General features: G+C 48.6%; 1 protein-coding gene across 1 annotated transcript in view; it reads left to right on the plus strand.

Annotated features, from left to right (window-relative positions):
- Positions 1 to 283: 283 nt before the first annotated feature.
- The window catches only part of gnb1a (guanine nucleotide binding protein (G protein), beta polypeptide 1a), a 47,589-nt gene continuing 23,512 nt past the window's right edge, over positions 284 to 24,360 (plus strand). Inside the window, exon 1 of the mRNA XM_036532630.1 lies at positions 284 to 702. The gene's annotated coding sequence lies outside the window, so the exon portion shown is untranslated. The remainder of the gene's footprint in view (positions 703 to 24,360) is intronic.

A 24,360-nucleotide genomic window follows, 5' to 3' on the forward strand; every position in this document is an offset into this window, starting at 1 on the left:
CCAGTTACCAATTGATTTAACTGGGTATTTCTTTTGCAAAGCAGTATTTTAGATAATCACACTTTTGTCAGTATCTAATTGACAGTTTATCCAATGTGCCTACTTTCTTAGTCAATGTGTAAAAGGTAATTTGTATGCACACGTTACGTTTGTGATTTTGGGTTCAATCAATTAAATTGGAACGATACTCCATCCACCCTTTTTTTTTTTTTTACCGCGCATGGCTCAGAGCGCAGTTTGCGCTGACGATCCCACTTGTGCGTAGTGACGCCGCAGCAACGTGGGGTTTCCCGGAGAAGAGTGCAGGGTTACCGCGCCCATCTCTGCTGTTTGATGGCCGTAGGAAGCGACTGAGGTACTGGAGAGAAACGAGAAAGGGTGTTCAAAGAGAGCGACATAGAGCGAGAAAGACGAGAAAGGTTAGATAAGAGCCGAGGGACTGGAAAAGACAGCAGCGAGGTGAAGCAGCATTAGATGAGGCTGTATTAAAACGCCAAGGTGCAAAAATCTGCCTTTGCTGCGGTGAACCCTGCCCCATCTTTGCGCCAGTGTGCCGGTGTGTTTCCCTTGGCGTATCGAAAGCTGGGTTCGGGGAGTGCCGCTCCTCGGTAGCGAAGTCTGTCGGTGCGTAGAGGAGTGCGTGATCTTCGCTCGTTTCCAGTCAATGCGATATAAACAACGGACGCCCCCGACTGAAAACGGGTAAGGAATTATGTATATTTTTGTAAAATGGGGGGAATAATTTCAAGGAATGTGTCAACCGCAGGCTAGCTCGTCGAAAGGGGTTAAATTGGGTTGGCTGACTCGATGGTTCGTGGTTTGTGCTGCGACGGGGGTGGGGGTAATGTTAGCCAGCTAGCTAATTGGGTGACATTGATGGAATATATTTTTCAATATGATGGTTTAAATTGCATAGTTTGGTTATTTATGTGTCCTGGTGGCCAGCACGGTATATTTCCACCTCTTAGTTATATGGTCAGCTAACTAGCTAGTGTCTTCTGCGGCATTCATGGGTAAAAGTTCAAATAAAACCAGATTGGTTGAGATTGCATAATGTAATACTCTGGATTATTTCAGCTTCTGTCAGAAGCACCACTGTGTTATAAAGCTTGATTAGGTACAAAAGGGAAATATTTCACGTCGATCACAAGGCATCTTCCATGCATTAGGTAGCTTAGCTATCTGGGAACATAGGTTAGCTTGGTAGACTTCCCATTTCGAGGGGTGCCGGTTTACAGCATTGTAGCTATCTAAGGTATAAGTTGGTTAATATTCTTCTTCTTTGCAAATGTGTTATCGTTTAAGATTGCTACCCAATAATGGCGGCTGTATTGCTAGACATAGATTGGTTGTGAGCTAGCTAGGTCTTTGATAACAAAATGACTGAAAATTAGCTATCCAGCTTGCTTACTCCCCACCACCCTCTCTTTCTCTCTCATTCCCTCTCCATGTAGCAGAAGCTTGCTATCTGGGTGTGTGCCTTGAGACAGACATGCAATGATTTTTGCTTGAGGTCCACGAAGAAGAAGAGAGAAGGCAGATAACGATTTTAATCTAGTGATCATAACTTGCTAGTTATGTTGGACTGTTAGCTGGTTAGCTAATCAAGCGATCCTTGGTTGATGGCCAGATAGCTAAGCTAGTAGCGCATAAAAGCAGTGTAGTTCGTTACTAGTGTAGCTACTCCCATCACAAGCTAGCTATTCCTAATAGTAGCTATCATTTTTTTTTTTTTTTCAAATAAAATGAGAAATGGTTCGTGGCTGTTAATTACACTCAAACTGTAAGACACCAGAATGCCGACTCATTAGCTAGATAGCTACGTTTATTACCCCAATTAGCCATCTTGCTAACTCTGTTACTGTGGGCACCTTGCAGGCTAACTACATACATTTCTTTTGTCTTCGCTGATGAACAGGGATTATATTTGTGGGCCATTTATCAGTCTGTGTGGGCATGTAGACCTAAATCCCCTTGAAAACTAGCTCTAGGTAGCACGGTATGTGATCTGTGTTCAAATTTGACAACCCAAGGGTGTTAGCTAGCTAGCTGTAGCCTACTTAATGGCATCCTAGCTAGCTATGTCATCGGTGTTTTTTAAGCATGGCTATCCAAGTAGACCGGTAGCAGCCTTTCTTGTTGGCCAGCTGAAAGACTGGCCGGGTACATTTGAGCTTTGAGCATTGACTTAATATGTGCTGCCGCTTTTAACGATCTAGCAATGAGGTAATTGGATTTTAGTAATCTCTTTATTCAACGTAGCCGGCTTGATAGATAACGGGTACCTTTTCTCCAAGCGTTTGACTTATAACTGTTAGCGGCGCAGCTAGCTGCCCCATGTTTTTGCATTTTGCGGATCCATTTGACGCTATAGTCAAGGAAATGAAGTGTTAGACAGCGAGTTTCGCTGCGTTTATTGAAAATGAGGAAGCTGCATATACCCTCCCTTGATGCAAGAACTGAGGGAAAAAAATAATCGAGCAGGGAGGGGGAATTCTTACGAGAACAAAAAGCGTCAAACATTGAAGGCACATGCTCCAGTTTTGCATTTAGTTGGTCAGTTTGCCAGACATTTTTGTCGTAATACGTTAGAATTTTTTTTAGTTTTGCAGGTTGGCCGCTGCGCTGCGGTTATCAAGGCTGGGTGAAAGCAGGTTCACCGATTTGATACATAATTGGAACGATCGACACAGCAAATGGCCAGGTCTTGTTTTTCCCTCCACGTTTCTCTTATCCCGCTGATCATCGGGGTTATTTTTGGCAAGTTAACGCGTTTTCCACGTTATTTCTTTCTCTTGCGAGCTATTTTGCATTTTGTTAGTTTACAAAGATGAATTCATCCTGTTCCCCCTGTAGAATGAATGGGTTCCTGTATTCCGGGCCCAAGCAGCTGCAACGAACAAGATGGCGTTCGCTGCTTTTTTTCCTCAGCGCTTTTTCTCGCTATCTTGGCAAGACAGCGGCTCAGCATCGGTTAAATCAAGGATAGGGAGAGAGCCTTTTCCTTGTTAAGTTCTTACATTTACAGACAAAGACGATGGCCGTTTAGTTTTTTCGACTACTTTTAACGTTAGCATTACCGTTTGGACAAAATAGTTTATATCTTTATTTAACAGAGAAATAAGGGCAGTATTGGGGTTTTCTGCTAGCGTGCCCAAATGTCAGTCAAACCCAATCGGATATGAAGCAAAATGAAATGCAACTGTTTTTAAGTGATACAGCGAACTCCGAATGATAATATTTTTAGATAAGCACAGAAATTAAACCTGGTTTGTAAAATCTTGAATTCCTTTGCCAATACAAATTGGAGAAAGCACGGTGTGCATAATCGAGCCTGTTTCTTCATTTTCGTGCATTGGTGAATTTCGTAAATTTATCAGCAAAATATGAATACTTCGGACTGGATCGGGTTCTGTGCCATATTTATCACGCATAAATAGGACATTTTGTGTACTCCCGTCGCCGCTAGTCGACCGTATTAGATAGCCTACAGTACTCGGCATCCTTTTTCCCTTCAGCAGTAGTGAAACATTATCGTCAGTTGTAGTCCACAAGCAACATGACAATTGATAACTTGTCGTCAAAACAGGTGTCAGAATACACCAGAATCATTTCCGATGAAACTGGTGCCACAGAAATATCAGATTTAATTGATGATTGCAGCCATGTGTTCGTGATTCGGACGTTGCAAATCCAAATCTGGATATGTAAGTTCAAACTTACATTTTTATAGGGGAGAATGAAATCACGCATGTGCAGAATTCATCTCAGAAATTTAACGAGGTTCATTTTGTGTTGTAGATGAGATATTCATTCCAATACGAGACATCCTGTAATCTGATTCTTCTATATTGTGACATCCTTTACTGTTTTTCTCTGTTTCTATTTTTGACACTGTCAATCAGCTTTCTATAACCAAACAAATAACATGGAGCCATTCACATATTGTCATGTTTTGACATATGTCTGAGCATGTCTGTTGAATATGCTCATGTGGGAGCACTCAGAGAAAAGCAGTTTCATTTTTTTCAACTATGGCTGGACAGCTCCTAGTCTGTACACCAGAAAAAAAACATCCACATATATTATAAATTCCATGAATGGTAAAATTCAGAGATGTCTGGCTAACATCATTTATATGTTCCTGTCATTTCATATTTGCAGTTTATTTGATAGTAAGCTTGTGTTCATCCATTGAATCTACTCCTAAATATGTTCTGTTTTGTAGAGGTATGGCAAGGGTACATCTTTGCTTCCCAGTTGTATTGCTTCATTTTTATGCAAAACTAAAACGTTTCTGTTGTCCTCCTTGTGTATTTTATGTAATTTATGGACAAACAGTCGTGAAAAAAGTCATTTCTATAATTAGTCAAATATGCAAAGCAGTCTAGTCAGTAGGATAATAATACTCAGATTAAGGTGTGTGTCTGGTTCGTTGTCCTTTGAAATGTGAGGCTTTTTTTCCCAGCAATGTCTGGCCATCTACAATGCACTCGATTTTAAGACTGATAAATTATCTTCCTTCATGAAGGGTGCTTGCCATCTATACCTTTCCATTAATGTTTAGTTAGTTTGTTAGTTGGAATTCCAAGCAGGACCTGGCCAGTTTATTTGCTATATATTAAAGAAAAAGGATGTTATCTGAAAAAAAAAATTCAGCGTACGAATCGTGATATTCTTTTAAAAGTACATTTTATGAAAGATTATTTACTAGCCATGCTAATGAGATTTTTCATGCCCTTGGACTATTTACAATAACTGACTTGATGCTTCTGACTTGAGGTAGGTTGCTGGATAGATCCAGTTCAACACAGTCTTGTCCCCTCATTTGCACCAGGAAGTCCAACTTCTGCAGATGCTTCTGTATCACCATTTATTCAAATACCTGTTTTTGGTAAACTGATCCGGAATGAAATTTGGAATATTCATTGGGAATTTGTATATGGAATTCTCAACTGTTCTGAATATCAGCTGTACATAGTTGTTTGTGGAACACCATAATCTGGGGAAATGGTGCTTTGGGCTTTCAGTCACTGTAGGTCTTCATTTCAGGGGAAAGGGTGGGGGTTTGGTTGTTACCGTTGCTGAGATTACACCCCCGGTCAGCGGAGACAGCCTTTACATGGCGCCCTGCTTCCAGCTCCACACAGCTCCGTTCGAGCTCGAAATCGCAAACTCTGGAGTTCACCGCATGTCGGGGCGTGATTTCACTTGCGGGTGAGCGGGGGCTAAACGGACACCCCCGCGGTCTGCCGTTTACAGAGAAATGTGGCGTGGTGCTCGCCGTAACCACACCCTGCCATGAACTTCAGATGCCAGCCACCAGAAAAGCCTCAGCCCAGTGTCCATTTTTACTCCTGAGGGTGAAAGGCATTTCAGTGTTTGTTCTGTGCTTTTTTCCCTTCCCGTTCCACTGTGTTGTATATGGCCAAGTATTTTTTTTTACTTTTTTTTTTTTTTAAACAAAAACTTTTTTTTAATTTGCATCCTTATTTGCTAGTATATTATGTCTGTCTCCCAGGCTAGCATTGTGTCTGGATTTAGATGCAGAATCAGGTCCGTTTTTTTTTTTTTTTTTTTTTTTTTTTTAAATAGCTAACATGCTATTTTTATTTAAACAACAGTCAACAGCTTTAGATAGCTATTTGTCCACAACTTTAGCCAGGCATGCAGAATGGACGTTTTTCATGCCTAAGTCTTCAGGGCCTAAGGGTTGCATTGCTCATGACACAGCTGTTGTTTTACATAAGAACAGGGGTATGAACCAGGTAGATTTTCTCCAGTGTCATGAGAATTCATGAACTTGTTAACAGTTCACATTTGATGTGGGCATGTTTTTTTTTTTTTACGGAATACTAGGCCTTGAATGCACGTAACTGAAAATAACCGCTAACTCCGTTTTAAGGAGTTAAAAGATTCCTGTGCAGAGGACTGCTGGACCGCTGAAACTCTTAAAACAAACGATGGCGCAGGGTGATCTACTTATGAGCTGCGGGATATTTATTTTGTTTATTGCAGATTTTCAGCGTACTGTGTTTCTGTGAGCGGGTATGAATGGGATTAAACTCTTACTGTCTGTGGATTTCAGCTTTTAGGATTACGGGCTCGGTCAGCGATAGTGCTGATTTTCCTTCTTTTCTATGATCCTTCTTTAGCCATATGGAAACTCCTATGATGCTGTCGTGCTAACGAGCCCCATTGGCACGAGCTGTGGTGCGCTGGAAGGAATTCTTCAGCTCACCTTGCTTACTGCATTTTTCTTTTCCTCCCGTTTCCTCAGATGTAAGATTTGTAACAGCAATGTCACGGTGTTCTGCTGAAACACGCTGGGTCATTTTTTTTGTTGTGTTTCCTGCAGGACAGCACAGAGTGGTGTTGTACGTACACGTGTTGGGGTTTTTTTTTGGGTCATACACCTTGGATATCGATCCATTTCCAAGACGTCCTGTCGTGGACGTTTCCTGAGTTTTGGTTTTGATTTGCTAAAATTCAGATGCCCTGCAGAAATATCATGGTGTTGCAATCTGGTCCACTCCTCCCAGCTTGCGAAATCAAAATTGCTAGCTGCCATTACTTGGAAAACGGTAAAACACTTCTGGGTTTTGGTGTGAGGGCAGTTTTACGTTGTATATTAGAAAGAAAGTGGTGGGTGTCAAGGTTAATGTGGAGTCTGCATCACCCCCACCTTGTCTGGGTGGATGGAGAGTCAGTCTAGCTCATTATGGAATGGGAAGGAGCCCTGGCCAGGCAGGCTGTGGCGTGAAGAGTTATGGGTACTCAAGAAGATGTGGACGGCACAATCAAACATGAAGCCAGAAATTCAGTCAGGGGGTCAAGAGAGGAGAGAGCAAGAAGGTGGGAGGGGACTGCACGCAGGGGTAGAAGATAGGAGCGAAATAAAAGTTAAGAGGGAATGCAGAAGAGAAGGAGGAGCAATGTCAGAGAGGTGTGGGGGGTACAGTTTAGAGGGCAGGGAGCCTCACGAGGTACAGCTCCAGTACAGCGTTGCTGATCTGTGGGTTTGGTGAGGGAACAAAGAATAGCGAGTTCACGGGGGGACTCGTCAGGGAAGCTGCCAGGCCAATCTGGGATAACCGTAAATGACAGCGGAGGCCGGAGAGATGACCGGCACGAAATTCAAACGAGGTCACAGACGGGGAGGGTGTGGCGGAGAACAGCCAGCAGCGAGAGGGGGCGGGTGTGGGGGGTGGGGGGCCGTGCCAGGACCACACCCCGGAGGAACGAGGGGCGGGGGACATGGGTGGAGCTACAGCAGAGGTGTCGAGATGAAGGAGCCACACCTCCCTCTCTGAGCAGGGGGAGAGGTCAAGGGCTTGGAGACGTAGGTACGGGCCAAGCCTTTTTGGAAGCTGAGCAGCACTTTGAGACCCGCCAAGAGGGGGTATGGAAGGCAGATGGGGCGGGGGGGACAGGGATTTGGCTCCGGATTGGGGCGGCAGGTGGGATCGGCACAGTGTTTGGAAGTGGACAGAAAAGGGGCAGGCGTAGCAGGCAGAGAGGTAGTGGGAGGGGCGAAAACGGTGGGAGCAGGAAGTGTAAAGCAGGTCAGCAAAGGGGTGTGGTCTGCTCAGGGATTGGTTGAAAGCAGCCCTAGGCTGCGTCTATAGACCTCGCTCAGCAGACTCCTTGGGGAAAGCACCTCCCCACACACACACACCGAAGCCATCGCCGCAGTGCTGTACGCTGATGTGTAGCACTGACACACCCAGCGGCTGTTAAATGAGCCAACCTCTCTGTGTCCATAACAACAGGTGGAGTTGGGTAATTGGCAAACACCCTGCTCCTGTGGCTAAACATCCACAGTAATGCACAAGGCCACAATGTTACTCTGAACGCAGCAGCAGCACCAGGCAAGCGGATATTTGATCACGTTGAAATATAAATCTATATGATGCTGTCTGTGCGGCATGACAGTTCAGTTAAAGCCGCGTCTCAGCCCTGGACACCGTGTTATCTTTGTTTGAATAATAAAGGGCGTGGCACGGGTAAGATTTTCAACACTTGAACACAACACTGGCAGAGTTGGAGGCCTGCCTCTCTAGACGTACAGTACAGTACAGTAAAACAGAAGCGTTAGTCTAGTAACCTTGCTACAGGCTTGAGGTTATGAACCCAATTCCAGTTGAAGCTCTAACCTGCAAAGCACCGAATCTGTGCTCTTCTGTTTAATATGAAGATCTTAAGGGTGTCATTCCCAGGTTTGTGCTTTTATTCAGTAGAATTGGCTGAACATTTTCTTGCCTGACTGTTTTTATCACACAAAATGTTTTCTGGGATTTGGATGCTGATCTTTAAGAAAATCCACAGATGTGTTCGTTTTAATTTCCATGTTTATGGTGAAGTTGTGAGGTCTCTTTCTTGGAGACGTGTCCCAAAAGATTGTCTGAGGGCTTTGCTCTTTGTGTGTGTGTGTGTGAGTGAGAGAGAGAGAGAGGGAGAGAGAGAGAGATCTCTTGTCCCTTAAGCTTGTGTGGGGACTTGGGTTTTTAGTGGTGTGTGTATGTAGTCTCGCTTGTCCCTGAAGATTGTCTGTGGGCTTGGCTTTTCATGGGGGATGTGAGAGTGTGTTTGTGTGAGTGAGTGTGCGTGTGCCTGAGCTTGGCTTTTTGTGGAGGCTGTGAGAGTGTGTGTGTGTGTGAGAGAGATTTAACACGCACGTTGCGAGTAGAGTGACGCTGCAGTGACGGAGAGGCATGTGATCACTGCTCAGCTGCTCTTCACTTGAGTAAGTTCACTTCAGTACTTCACCTACTTTGCTCCAATGACAAGCCAGCCGTGTGAGGGCTTCAGGAAGGGGGGGGGAGGATGGCCAGGTGTGCCATTGGCTGGCATTTTTATGGAAACCTGCTTCCTTTAACATCAGAAGTGCACATCTCGGACCAGAAAAATAATAAACCCGCAGGCCTCCCCGCGGTCGTCAGCTGAGTGGGCATCATCAAAGGACGGGAAGAGGGCGGGGCATCTGCTCCGATGTCTCCCCAGAGACATCTGGGGGGCTTTCGAAGGCCGATCCCCACTGCCTCCCTGGCCAGTAGGCCCCACTACGTGAAAGTTGTGAGCTGTGCTCGGGGGCTGGAGGGGGAACGCTGTTTTGACCGGCGCTTTCAGCGGAGGAGAAGTGCCGACAGGTTTGTTATGGGGCGGTGACGGGAGCCGGCCACGATCTGGGCATGCGTGTCCTTGGCAACGGCCGCCCCGTCAGTCTAGCGCCTGATCCTGCGAAGAGGTCACTACAGGGCAGATGTTTCTGCTCCAGCGGGCCTGGAAGATGTGGCCTACGGAGGATGGCTTAAAAACGGGGGGGCTGGGGGGGTTGAAAGGCTGGGCACAGCAGCACGGCACGCGCAGTGTGTGTCCCTCGCCGGGGAGGGGGGGGGGAGGGGGGGCACAGTGCCGGAGTGTGACCCGGAGGTTGCGGTATATTTGAACACAAACAAGCACATCTCCACCACAGCCGTTTATTTTTAGCCTCGGCCGCATGTGACTGCGCTCTCCGCTGTTTTTCCCCTCTTTCCTCTCCTTTCCGTTCCCCCCGTCCGTCAGCTGCACGGCAGTGCTGCTAGCCAGTGGCTCTCCGCAGAAGGGACACCCTGCCTACTTTTGTCCCTCGAAGGTGCCTGCTGTCACAGCCCAGGGTTATGATTCCTGCCTGGCACCCAGTCATTCCTTTTGTCTGCCTGTATTCAGATTTTTTTTTTTTTTAACAGATTTCTGAATAGTGCGGTGCACCACATTAAGGCATTTCTCAGCCACAAAGCAGAAACTTGAAAGTCTTGTAAAATTTAATTATGGTAATTTTCGTTAGGTTGTGAGCGCGCTCTGTGCGCAACGGCACTTTGTTGGCCTCGCATGGTTTCAGGGGGGAAAAAAAAAGCTATCGCCGTGGCACGCAGGAAACGGTCCTGTTGGACGGTTCGCGCAGACTTGCCGTGCCTTCCAGAGAGCTTTGAATAAAAATCAGTTGCTTCCTGGGTCATCTGTGCTGCGGGAAAAAACAGAGGCGTCCGCTTTGCATACCCAAATCGGACGGCGGGGGACAGGCTGCGTGTCGGAGCGGTCCTTGGCTCCGATTCTGTGTCCAGCACGGCTGTGTTTTGCATGTCAGACCTCAAGCCTGCTTTGAATAAAGTCCTCGCTTTCTATTTACTTGTAGGCCTAAAATTTGACTCCCACACAGGGGGAAAAAAGTGGCCAAACCTGAAGGCCGAGGTCCTGAGTCAGAGAGCTCTGCTGCAAAGCTCTTGTCTCGTCTGAGCGTACGTGCGTGCGTTCGTGCGTGTGCGTGTGTGTGTGTGTGTGTGTGTGGCAGGGGGTGGGGGGGTGGGGGGGGGTTAGGTAGGAGGGAAATGGAGCTGCCAGAGCAGAGTGATTGGCCGGGCATCATGTGACGCTTCACACACTTGAGCTTCTCTGTACGTTTCTTTTTTGGGGGGGGGGGGGGTAAAGGGGGAGGGAACTTGTATTTATGCAATCAAAGGAATGTATTTTGCGTTTTAAACAAAGTCATGCTTTTGGCTTTGGGCGAGCTTAACTCTGAGTTGGCTGACTTGATTCTTTCCACTATGAAAAAGATAATTGTATCGATGTTCTTTTTCAGATGAACACAACCAGGCCTATATCTTCTGTGTTTTTTTTTTTTTTTTTTGCCGTCGTTGTTATTAGAAAAAAAAGATGTGAAAGGATTTAGCTTTTGGATTTCCTTTGGATTCAGCGGCCGTGTGTCTGAATTATAAACGGGAGGGGTTTTTTTCTGCTGTGTAACCTCCCTGCTTTATTATTGCCATACTGTGGCATTTGAAGTATCTGTGAGGCAGGCAGCAGCGTTTTCCTGTGGAACCAGTTTGGCGTGGTTGCGCAGGGACGCGCAGCAGGTGGAGAGGACAGAGAAGGTGTCGCGGAGCGCCGGGGTCACAGCCTGAGGTCACAGCTGAAATAGGTCACAGGTAAAAAACGGACAGAGCTCCCGTCCACCCCCAGCTCGGGGGAGGAGGGGAGGAAGCACGGTGTGGGGTGGGGTGGCGAGAGGATGACCAATGAGCCAGCCTGAGCGGCGGCCAGACCCGATTGATGGGACCTGCCTTTGTAATAACCTGTAGTGTAAACAGACCTGTGTTTGGGTTGCAAACGGAGTGTCTCTTTTGCATGTTACCACAATCTACAACAAGTTCAGCGAAAATGGACAGATAAGATATGCCGAATGGTCCCCGGTCGCCATGGAGCCGTGCTTGGGGAACTGCACGGCCCTGTTTTTCATAGGTAGTTTTTACAGCGCACTCATTTACATCGGCTTCATTTTTTTTAATATCTGGATGTTTGCAGACGTGACCATAACAGCCGCATGGAATATCTTTTCTGCTTGTGCTGGTGTTGCTTTGTAATGCTCAGTCTTTCTCTTAGTTAAGTTTATTACATGCTAGAGACTTAAAAATCTGTCTGTAGCTGCAGAGAGGTTTTCCAGAGAAAAGCACAACAGACAATCAGGGTCTCCGCAGAACTCTGAAATCAAGATGGTACTGCTGAACAAGGCTGTGTGCGATGGCCTATTCCGCAACTAGGGAAATTCTGATGTTAATTTATATTTAATGATATTTATTTATATTTAATAACGTTTATGTATCATTTATCATATCAAGAAAGTTGAAGAAATGGGGAATTATTTTACATGCAGAGAAGGGCGATTTTAAAGATTATGTGAGGATTTTGACAACTGCTGATATAGTCATTATCCCAAACTGCCAAGAACCTAGGAAGGGTGCTGGATAATAGCTTGTCCTTCACAGACAACATAGCAACAGTGACACAGGGCTTTAGCTATTTGCGCTGAACTCTTCTAACATTGCAGTAGAATCTTAGTGAGAGCACCTGAATGTATGTGAAAATATTCAAAATACTGAAAATTGAAGTAACACTCACTTTGCCATTACAAGCTTGTGGCAGTATGTGCCTGGAAACTGCTGATAGCAGTATATGTGTATGTGCCTTATGACAGCACTTGTACCCTTTGTCATTTGTTTCCTATAGTGGGACTCTGTTTCAAAGATGGCGCTAATGATTTGATATCTATATGGCTACTTGCCTAACCCTAATGAATGCACCTTTTGTAAGTTGGTCTAGATAAGAGTGTTTGCCTAAAGAGTTAATGTAAATGTTACGAGGACCTCCTTGCTAATTGTCTTGCCAGCTATAGTAATCCTGATTGCTTGCGCAGTATTTTGTTCAGCTTCAAATGTTAATGTAGTCAATACAGAATGACAGCAGAGATTACTGTGTTTTTGCATTTATTAACAAAATTTAGGCAGACTACACAGGCATGAACATATTTTAGAACGCTAGTTTTGCTTCTGGTTCTGCTGTGTTTTTAGCTCTAACCAGCCGCGTGCTATACTACACACTTGTTTGTGCACACTTGTGAATGGAGGTTTGTTGCCAGGCGTGTTACAGTGTCTAGCATGCAAAGGTGGAAGTGGCTGTCTGTCGCCTTTCAGCAAGTCCACGCAGAGGTGGACCGTACCGAAGAGGGCTGCCTGTAACCATCTGCATCGCCATGACATTTCGGTCGCGGTACAATCAGCTGCGGGGATTTGATAATGAAAGTTCTGTCAGCCCGCCCCTGAGTCCCTGGATAACCCAAGACTTGACACATCACACCTCGCGCAAGACCGGAGCTGTCAAAACACAGAGCCCTCATCTCGCACTCCATGATATTAACATTCTTTGGATATTAATGTATGCATACTTTATCATTGGAATTGGTTTTGCCCCAACACACGTGCACGTTCTGTCCTTAAGACTTTAGTTTTTTTTTTTCCCAAGTAATACAAATGTCTGATGTTACCTAATGGGAAATAATCTATCGCTAGCAAACAGATGCTAATTGATAAAGTGGCTCGCTGTCACTGTAGTGAGTCCTGAAGATGCCCTTTGGTTTGCACCCACTCCACCTTCCTGCACTCTCAATGACACACAGGATGTCACAATTTGGCCTGTTGATAAGTGTTTACAGGGAAAGTGTACAGTTTGGGATCAGGCCAGTGTAGTGGATGCTGGTAACCATTAACTACCCCACTCAGTGTGGTTTTATACGGCCTTCACATCGCGGTGGAACTTGCTGTTGAATATGTCTGTATTGTCTCCTGGCATACATTTTATTAGGCAATGCATTCCCTGACAGATTATTCATGAAGTCATGCTAGAGCAAGGGCATCATTTTAACACCCTGCTGATGACCCCCCCCCCGTTTTTTTTCTTTCCTTTTACCAAGACAGGGCCATGTTTCAGAATCACACCTGTGTCATTCACTGTCTGTTGACCAATAATTGCATTGGTTTGGGCCTGAAAGGTGTGGCTGACAAAGGCAGCATGAAAATAAAAAAAAAATGGTGATGATCATCTTGAAAACACCAGAGATTACTTAAGTTAAATATGAGTGAACGATCACATCACTAATCAGTCAGCTTTAAAAATTTAAAATGAAAAAAAGTTTTCTCTCGGATATATCCAGGTGGTCCTAAATGTGACCACAGTGGTAGTGTGTCTGCGTACAGCGAGAGGTGGAGGTGTGGTTGAAAGCAGGTCACTGAGTACAGCCAGCTACCTAGCGTTCCCTATGGCCAGGGTGTGGTGATACCACGTATGGCAGAAGCAGTGGTTTTAATGGAACCATCTAGTAAGTAGCCTGGCACAGTGCCAACCAAATTGCCATCTCCCGCAGATAGGACTGATCTGTAATAGTAAATGTAGACCGTACACAGCCAGATGGAGATAGAATTTACTGCTTAGGTACAGGAGGGAGAACTTTCATTTTCATCTGACCCAGTCTGGTGTCTCCTCTTCTCCTGCCAGCTAACATGCTACATGTGAACAAGAATTTCCCATTTCCTTGCATTACAGACAAAGGGCTGAAGGAGGATATTAAACTGTGCCAAGTTGGGCCATTTTCCATCCTTCTGGCTGGCTAGCTGCTAGGTACTGACCAGGTGCTAGTGGGTTTTTTTGCATGAGCTAGCTAGCCATAGCACTGGTTGCTCGGTATTTGCTGTCACTGGAAATAATGGATGGAATCTGGCATGTAATATCCTTGTGGAGTTGACTGTATTTCAAGGTAAGGATGTAAAGAGGTGCAGTATATATTTTTTTCTGACACCCCTGTTGGCCGTGACTGTCCACTCACGTTGAAGCTAACGGAAATTACCTGTAAGCCAAACTCCCAGCCATGTAGCCCACAACAGTAAGCCACAGCATCGACTCTAATCAGGGAGGCGTAATTGCTGTCCTGTTCATTATGAAGGCTCACGTTTGTTTCACGTACTAATGCTGCAAAGATCGGGTATCGCGAGGGAAGGCTTCCTCAGCTTTGGCTGGGGAGGCATGAGAACGTATGGAATGCCATAAAACAAGTCTGGAATTGCTGTCGCTTGGGCTGTCACCATCATGTGAGCGTTTCTGAAATGCATTTCCTGCAGCTATCGCTCCGTTGCGCTGCCCGTGAGAGAGCGCTTTCTTTCTCATGTGAATAAATGGACAGGCGGAACAGGGAATGCATTTTTTGTGCAGGGGAAGCTCCAGGGTGATGTGCAGGTATTTTCCCCCCAAAATAAGATACCCAGTGCAACTCCACACTTTGGGACATGCATTTTAGGACAGTGAGACCTCATGAACCCCCACAATGGGCGGGGCTAGTACGTGTGTCTCCCACTGATGCCTTTGAGCCAATCAAAAGACTTGGCTCTCCATGACAGAGCGTTATGATTGGTTCAGATTGGTAAATCGTTAATAGCAGATGATAATCCCACAACACAGCCCATCTTTGCCTTTGCTACTACGTGAGATACAGTTTAGGAGTGCACAAAGCCTGAACATCTGGAAAAATTTAGTTTACGTACTTACAAGATGTAATCTACAATCTGTAGAGATGAAATCAAGGTTTGTTAGCATTAATTTCAACTTGCTAATATAAACGCCCTGGTAGGAGTTCAGAAATGAGTCTGTTTGAGTATGAATCATTCTTAATAATTTGCCGTTTTCACCTTTCTGCATGTATGCGCAGGTTGTGGTAGTACTTGCAAACTTCCGCTCCAAGGGCTTGGATTTTTCACACATTGGCTGCTTCTCGCGTCTCACGTAGACATCTAGAAATTTGAAACTCGCGTCCGAGAGATATGAGATGAACTCAGGATTGTGAATGTAGAGAGATGAGATGGTTTCCAAAACATCGGCTCAAATTCCACTACTCCACTATTTGTTGTCTTTTCCACTGTTTTCCAGGAGTGTCTCTGCACTGCCTGGTCTTTGGAGCAATCAGTTTGGGCCTTGCTCGATTTTTAATTCCCTTCATAAAGCGTTCTCTACCCAGCGCTTTGTTTCTGTACAGTTGTTTAAGTGTCCATAACCATTTTTGTTTTCATTTCATTTTCGTTGACTGATTGATTGTATCAGTGTTGCTCTTGGAGACCAGCTGGCAGGAGTCAGCTCTTTTAGAGGACTGTAGGGATCATCTTTTATCAAGAGCAAGTGCATGTGAAGAAGGGTCACCAGATGCTATCAAGGGTCTGTCAAATCATGTGTCCGATTGTTCCCGTACTGCAGTACTGGAAAATGTTTAGATTTCTCTTATTAATTTCTAGGCTTTAAATATTTCCTGTTTTTGTAGCGTGTAGGATTGTGGCCTTGCATTGTGTGGGTGTGTATTTAAAACATGAAATCGAGTCACAGGAAAGGATGACCACTGAAGTGACGACATTTTACACGAGAACCTCTGTGGATGAACTCTGCCTCTGCCGTTTGACACACTTCCTGAGCGTTACTGGAAACACTGACGGAGCGCTTGCAGAGGAGGAATGGGGCTGGGATGAAGAAATGAGTAGAAAAGCACATTTTTACATGCACATGTGCGCGCGCGCGCGCACACACACACACACACACAGTCCAAACGTAGTGCTTCTTTTTTGTCATGGTTATAGTTTTTTTAGACATTTTGTTTGAGGATACCAGGTATGTATTTTCCTTGTGCCTCAGTGCGAGTCCACCCCCACCCCATTTTTGGTTGGCCATTAATGCAGGGGGGGATAAAGGGGTCTTGTTTATAAGTGGAGTATTTGTCTTTCTGCTTCTGTCTTTCCCTAATGCCAACCCCCCCCCCCCCCCCCCCCCCCCCCCAGTCACCCAGCCCTCAGGTCATGACCCGCTAAATTGAATTGAGCTCTCTGGCCGAATGTGAAAGGGGACTCTTCTGTCTCCGCCTCCCTCAGTGCCTCGCTGCCGGCCTCAGCGCTGTCCCGTGCTACACCGCATAGCGTCAAACACATGGCAGATGTGTGTGGGGGGGGTCATCACGTGAGCCGCCCCTCGGAGCTGTGACCTCCATTTCCCCTGCAACGCTCCGCCCTTGAGGCCGCTGTACTGTCCTTTTGCTATCGGAACCCTAAATGAGAAGGAGCCTCCTCATATTGCTCTCTCTTCTTACTGGCTAAACGCTCTGTTCGTTTCTGCGCTATTCTGTGATATGCTAGAGATTGTAATTTTATGTTATCCATTTGTGCTGAGTGCTTACTATTTAATGAAGAAATTCAGGTTATGTTCCTTGCTCAAGGATACAACAGCGCTGCCCCACCTGGGACTTGAACATGTAACCTTTAGGTTACAAGCCCAATTCCTTACCTGCTACGCATTATTAACTTTTTGAGCAGATGCTCTTATCCAGAGCGACTTACTTAGGATACAGTTTTTACATGTTACCCATTTATACAGCTGGCTGTTTGCTAAGGCAGGTCTGGGTTAAGTACCTTGCCCAAGGGTACAGCAGCAGTACCCTGGTGGGAAATCGAACCTGCAACCTTTCGGGTATGAGCTCTGCCTCTTACCACTACACTACACCACTCCCTGACCTGGTGGTGGAACACTGTCAAAATCGGGACCATCACAGGTCCCTTTTTCCATGTGAATGCCAACCTTACACCACACGGCACAGGCTTGCTTTTTCTACTCCATGCATAGAGGTGGATGCGATGGTGTGATAGTTCTACCAGAGGGAGCCGGGGCTTTGGCTGCAGGAGTGCACCTGGGGTTAGTGAGGGTGTCAGTCCACCGCAGGTGTTCCTGCTTGTTCCCGAAATCACTCCGAGGCCCGCCAGCCCTCCTGCTCCTCGGTCAGCGTGTGCTGCTGCCACCGCTGTATTTTTGGCAGGGAGAGGGCGATTTAAAAATAGACCCCGGGACGTCGATGGGGGCAACACTGAAATACTTTGTCCCTCCGGAGTTATCAGGCTGCAGTTGGCAAGTGGAAGGGCCTCTGTGCTCAGAGCCGGTATCTTCCCCTTCCCTTTACAGTGGCGATAGCATTAGCAGGGCTTTTAAGTCTCCTGGCTGAGACGTTTACGAGTCGGTCCTTTATGGCTTCACTATAGCCTCTGTGATGCTTCAGTCATCCATCCTGAAAAGCCCCAAATCCTGTAACAAAGATCCATTTCTCACAGAAGGGGATGGAAAGAATGACAGCTCTGTGCGATTTTTAGTATCGTCGGTGTCGGGCAGACCCCAGAAACTTTACACCTGAGGAAGCCTTGATCTCCACCGTCCGCAACCCGCCCGCCCCCGTGACCGGGGTGAGGTTAGGGCTGCTCCCGTTGTCGTCCTGCAGTGGGGATTTGGCTCCCCCGGCGGCACTGCTTGGGGTAGGGGTCCTTCATTATGCACAGCAGTGTAGCATAGTGGTAAGGAGCAGGGCTCGTAACGAAAGGTTGCCGGTTTGATTCCCCACAGGGGCACTGCTGCTGTACCATTGAGCAAGGGATTAAACTCAGAACTGCCTAAGTAAATATTCAGCTGTATAAACAGATGACATGTAAAAATTGTAACCTGTGTAAGTTGCTGTGGTTAAGAGTGTCTGCTAAATGACAGTAATGTACGTAGTGGAGCGTTCGAGCTCGGCCGCCGTGTTTGCATGGGGCCCTCGCATTCGGGGCTGTGGGGCGGGGCGTCTACGCCGGTGAGCGAGCGAAAGGCTCTCTGCTGGAGCCGGCTGGCGGACCCAGAGGGCCATCAAATATTTAGAGGGTGTAACCCCAACAGCGAGTAAATAAATCTGAGCGTTCGGCCAGCCCCTGCTCCCTCACCGTCTTCCTGCACACACGTGTGTAGTGCTTTCTGTGAGGGGGGGGGGCGTGTCTCCTCCCCCCTGGCCCCGCCCGGCCCTCCGGAAGCTTCCACAGAACACACGCCCAGCTCCGCCCAGGAGAAGAGAGAAGGAGAAGGCCTGGTCTCTGCAGCCTGGGGGTCGGGGGCTTTTAGCGGCTGCAAGTGTTGTCTGTGTTTTAAAGTGCAGCCTCTTTGCACGCACGCACGCACACACACACACACACACACACACACACACACGCACACCCCTCCTTTTGAAGGGAAGCAATGCCCCCAAACCCCAGGGCGTCTCCTCACACCCCCCCTCCTCCACACACTGCCACCGTCCCCGCGGTGAGCTTGTCACCTTGCCATGCCGTCACACCCCCGCACCATCTCCGACGTGGTGCCGATTTCCCCGACAGCTACCTCTCCGGCGATGATAGCTAGCGCGCTGGCTTCGGCTGCAGCGACTTCAGAATCGTCTCGGGTGTGGAAATTGATTTTAACCACCTCACAGTGCTTTTTTAACCAGTGATTGCAGACTGCCTTTTTAGTCCATGGTCAGCTCTTATCTGAGGTAATATGGTAGAGAGAGGTGCTAACCACGAGATAACAAATTAAACAATGCAGATCTCAACAGCACTACCCAGTGTAAACCTTTCAGTTTCTCAGCAGGGCCTTTCTCATTGTGTTTTCCATGCGGGCTGTCTGTCCAGCTCTGTCATGGAAAGGGTTAACTCCGGGTGTATAATGTAATCTAGACCCGGATGTAAGCCATCTTGACTGTTCAGCTTTTACAACTCCAAACGTGTCCACGTCTCCCATCCGCCTGACCACGCACACACACACACGCGCGCACACACACACACACACACGCACACACACATCACGTATGAATAAAATTAAGAGCAGTAGTGGGAGTGGGGAGGGGTGGGATGCCGGCCCTGCCTTCAGTGAGAGGTGGTCCTCCAGGGCGTGAGCCGAGGGTAGAGAGAGAGGGAGAGAGAGAGAGGAGCCGACGGAATAAAGCCGCCGTCTTTACCGCCGGGAAGCGGCAGCGGGAAGTGCAGCGGGGCGAGCGAGCCGTTGCTAGGATACGCCGCACGTCCCTCTCCCGGCGCGCGGGGGGTGGGGGGGGGGGCTATGGTTGCCTGTGCTGGGAAGTTTCCTCCTCTCGCGGATGCCGATTTCTGAGAAGGAAGCGCAGATTATCACACCGGGTTATTAGAAATGAAACAGGAGGTGTTAAAAGAAACTGCGTCTGCATAGATAGACATGGCTTTGAGGGGTCCGGACTCGTCCATGTTATGTGAATGCAGGGCAGCCTCTTTCACAGATGTGCAGGGGCCTTTTGTGTGCGCTCACATCCAGATACCGAGCAACTGAAGTGGAAGAGCTGGAGCGAGAGGAGGCTGGAAGGTGGGGGGTGGTGGGGGGTGGGGGGGGGTGACCCAGGACTGCCGGGGACATGCGTACCGCGAGCTCTCGGTGCAGCCTTTTATATCGGCCACTTTTGGCCCTCTCCCCCCTGCCCTTCCTCCTGCCTCGGGAGGTGCAGGATTCGGCTCTGCTTGTGTCGGCACAGTTAAGTGGGGGAATCTGATCTGATGGAACGGTTCTCCACATCCGTGAGTCTGAGCTTTGCACGGCTGTAGGGCTGAAGCATTGGTTCTTAGTCAGACTGTTCATTTATACCCAGGATACTGAAAATGAACCCAGGCTATTTAGCAATTTTTATTCTGATACCCAGTCAACTCATACAATGGGCAGTAGCAAATGGACACGAGAAATTTCTGAGGAATAATGTAGGGCCTTGCATCATAACAGTATTATCATCAAATATGCTGTCTCCTTGATGATATTTGTGCAGGGTTAAAGCCATGTCATGCCCTTAACTGGGCGGAGTAGTGGTGCTGCTATCCCATACGTTGCAGCCTTATGTGATTGCCACGCCTGGAGAGTAGTTATTGTGCTTTCCCCTCTGTGTCAGCAGACGTGTGTCCTCACACAAAGTGTGTTAATTGATTTTCGACACATTCCACTTGAAACGGCAAAAATCATTTTTCAGATCCGGCACTGACTGTAGAGAAGGCAGTATAAAGCACACGCTGGCAGAACGAAGACCAGGTTTGTGTATTTGCTGTCCTGCCTCCACCCCCCTTTGTCTGCTTTTTGTCTGTCTTTGTCCCCCCCCCCCCCTGCTCTTTACTGCTCTTGCCAGCAGATGTTCGTGTGCGCTAAACGCTTAGGCTACCCTGACTGTCTGCACGTTAGATCTGTAGAGAGGGACAGCCTGTGGACTCGGAGGGACCATAGCTCCTCTTAATGGGCTTTCTCCCCGCCGTGCCCCCCCCCCCCCCCCACACACAGACGTTATAAGGTCACGTGTGCAGTGGTGCGTCATTTCAGAAGCATTTCAAACGCAGCCATCAGAGTGCACCGCTGAGAGGGAGCCCTGACCCTGAGGGCAGATGGCTGGACTGCGTGGTGATGCTGCTTGAGTGTACCGTAATATTGTTAGTGTGTAAGTCGGTGGAAATGTTTTCACGTGCCGTACTGGTGAACGGGTTAACGTGGCGGGATTTGGAACGTCAGCGCCGAAACCGTAACGGGACGGCGGTAATTCGGTGGAGTGGGAAGATCCTGAAGTGACGCCCCCTCGCTGCTTGCTGATGGTGCTCTCACGCCCCCCCCCCGGCCTGCCTCCGTTCAGAAAAATCCACCCATTGTGATCTGTGCAAACTTTGCTCTGTCTGTATGTAGGTCTGTCCTTCGTAAATTGTCATTCGGGCAGTTTTAAGACGCACGTTTGCACCAAGCGCTTAGAACTTGGCTCCCTCCGTCAGATATCCGGCGGAATCGGGGTCTCGGGCACCAGGGCACGTGCGCCGACGTGGTCCTGCCCCCTGCGCGGGTGCCGCGGTTCAGACCAGCCACTGTCACCCGTCTCCTGGATTAGACTATAAATAGGTGAGGGGAGGGCCTCTCCTCGACTGCGATGGAAGCGCGGTGCCGTCTGATCCAATCGCGTGTGTGCTGCCAGAACTGCGGAGGTGTGACGGAGGACGCTCCCTCTCCCTCCCGCTCCCTCCCTCTCTCCCTCCCTCCCTGAGCTTTTCCGAGGTGGTCCGGCTGAGGGGGGTGGGCGGGCGGGCAGGGGGAGTTTGGGGGGGAGAGCGGACGGTGGGCTTTTAGGAGGATGGCTCGGAGCGCTCTCCGTCCTCCCTGTCCCCACCCTCTCCCTGACCTCGCGTTTCATTCGCATTCACATGCATGGCTTACTGCGAGCACTTAGGAATTCCACAGTCAGAGAGAGGGGGAGAGAGAGAAGGAGAGAGAGAGGGAGGGAGGGAGAGAGAGAGAGCTCTCCCAGCTGCCTGCTTGGCCTCAGCTATTCTTTATATTGCATCCTTTATCAATTTTTCAGATGTCTAAAAGGAAATGATGAAAGGGCCGCGCCTTTACCAGCAATGGTACTTTGGGGGGCTTCTCTGACGCCATTCATGTTGTAGGGCTAATACTCCCCAGTTAATTACCCATCAGCCATTATCTCCAGAACGAGGCAGTTAGGTGCACTGAGATCTGTGGGAGAGCAGGCCTTCAGGAACCGTGAGGAAGTGGGCCTGGCCATTCTGAACAGTTTCAGAATTAGCAGAAGGTATTTTGTGCATGTGACTGTCGTATAAGGTGTTTTTCATAGGTCAAAAACGGCAGTGGTAAAGGATGAAGTGAGTGGATGCATGCAGAAGTAGAAGCAGGAGCAATATGCTGTACTGTCAGCTGTACAGGGGGGAGAGGGAGAGGGAGAGGGAGAGGGAGGGAGGAGAGGGGGATTGAGAAAGAGAGAGGAAAAGCTAGAGAGACAGAGAGAGAGAGCTCTTTGTCTGCTCATATGTGGACCTGTTTAACTGGAGGGGATGGGGGAGGGGGGGAGGGGCTGGGCTGAGTGCTGTTAAATATTACATACTCGGTGTCTTCCGCACCGCGCTGGGGGGCAGCTGCCCACACGAAGGAGCCCCCCCCCCCCCCCCCCCCCCACACACACACACACACACACACACACACACACACACACCCCACCTCTCCGGCCCTCCGCAGGTTCAGCCAGGCTGCACAGGCCTCTCCGTAGCACAGGCTGTTAAAGCCTGTAGTGCAGGCTAAGGGCGGGGGTGGGAGGGGTTGAACAGGGCTCACGGGACGCGGGGCTTCTAGTGTCCTCAGGTTTTCGGCTCCTGAGAGAACTGCCGTACATCGGGGCGTTGGGGGCGCTGCTGTGTCTGCGGAGGTGGAGGGAGCCGAGACAGTGCCGGAAGGAGCACCTGGGATCAGCTGCCTGTTCCAGCTCCCCGCTCCCACTGCCTCCAGAGACAGTCGAGCGCGCTGATCTGGGGTCAGGCTGGGTCGTGGCGGGGCGGCCCCGTTACAGTTCGGGTGTATCTTGGTGTTGCAGACACAGGCACTTCTGTGAGCCTCGGGTATCAGCCTTCCTGTGTTGGCGTGAGCGCTCTGAAGTTGAGCTGGTTGGAAATGGCAGAGGAGGGTTGCATTGAGGTGGCATCACGGTGATGCCGATTGCCAGAGAACGCTGACCGATCTGGGTCACGTTTGAAAGGAGGAGTCGCAGCTGATTTGCAGGGAGTTGCGTAACCCGCTGACTGGCTGCCTGTCTGGCTGGCTGGCTGACTGGCTGGGGCTTGCTGGCTGATGTGGGTCATGCTATTCTTCCTGCTCCGTGCAGGTTCGAGCTGCTGGGGGGTTCTGACCTCGCCTGCGCCACACCTATCTGAGAGCGCCATCCGACAAGCTCGCACTGTTTCAGCGAACGGGGTGATGTCAACGTAGTTGGTAGTTTGGAGGCCCTCGCTGAAGGCAGTATCCCGCTCTGCACCAGAGGAACGCTCCTGACGGGCCTCAGACCGTGCGGCGGGGGGCGGTGCTCGGCCCTGCGGAGCGGCGAGATGACCCACATCTGCGCTATCTGTGGAAACGGCTCCCGTCCGAGCGACACCGACGGGAATTTAGGCCAGAGCAGAGGCGGAGGACAGGAAGCGGCCCTCTTCCTTGCCTGCCGCCCGTTCTCACTCCGTTTTCAGGGTGAAGAGGTGAAACGCCGACACCTACCCCTCTTCGGAACACAGGACGAGCTAGCATTCCCTCTAAGGTTTTGAGAGGCTAATAATTTTTACATTTACAGCTACTCATTTGGCAGACACTTTTATCCAAAGCGACTCTCAAGTTAGGCAGAGTACAACACAAGCAAAAAGCCGTATAAGGAGTCACAATGTCTGAAGCGCTGCATGACCAAGTTTCAATAGTCGGCCAGACAAGGCAGGACCTAGCTGGTAGAAATATGAGTGCAACTTCACCCCCCTAAAGGCCTGCCCTCCCGCAGGGAAAGGAGTTCTGGAGGTATTTGAACAGCGAGCAGCCCTGATGTCAGAGCTCGCACTGAGGCCTTGTTAGCATCGGCAGGCTAAAAGGCCTTGAAACGGCAGGTGAAACGCCGATGCTGCGCAGGCATGGGAGCAGGTGAGGCGCGGTTCCCTCACGGTCTGTGCAGCTGACGGCAGAGGAACCCCGCAGAGCGGCCGCTCTCCTCGCTGTCTGACCTCTTCCCCCGCACGCAGCTACACGCCGGCGACCTCAGTCTGAATAAACGCTGTTTGGCTGAGGCCAAGGCGCCAGGAAGGCCGAGACGGCATTATTTCCCTGACAGAAAACATGTGTGAACACTGCATAAGACGCTATCCTAGCACCTCCACAGCTCCGCCACCGTTGCTGAAAAGCCACTGGCTACAGTTAGCTTTCATAGCTGGCTAGAGGTGAAAATAATTGGTGCAGAAATTACCTTTGTGCACCTTGCTGCACAGAATAGAGCTTTATCTGAGAGAAGCTCGAGTGAAGAGTGTGGTGTCGAGTGTGGCGTGCTGCTCGTGACTTCTGCCCTGTGAGCTTTTCTATTTCAGGTTTTGTTTTCTTTATTATTCCACACCGGGGGAGACATTATCCTGGTGGGAAATCAGATCACATGTAGAAGAAAAAAAGTCTTGTTTTAGTGTAGCACATGCGGCTTCTTTTCCGGAAAGTTCAAGAAAGCCAAAGCGGTGCATCCTTTCAGGTGCCACGCATGTCAGCAAATTCGAGTGTGAATGTTTAACCTTTCTTTCTCAAAAAGTGTTGTTCATGATGTTCTGCATGTCTTAAACAGGCATGCTGAATTACAGG

The sequence above is a fragment of the Megalops cyprinoides genome, chromosome 7, assembly GCF_013368585.1.
Source record: "Megalops cyprinoides isolate fMegCyp1 chromosome 7, fMegCyp1.pri, whole genome shotgun sequence".
In the NCBI taxonomy this organism is placed as follows: domain Eukaryota; kingdom Metazoa; phylum Chordata; class Actinopteri; order Elopiformes; family Megalopidae; genus Megalops; species Megalops cyprinoides.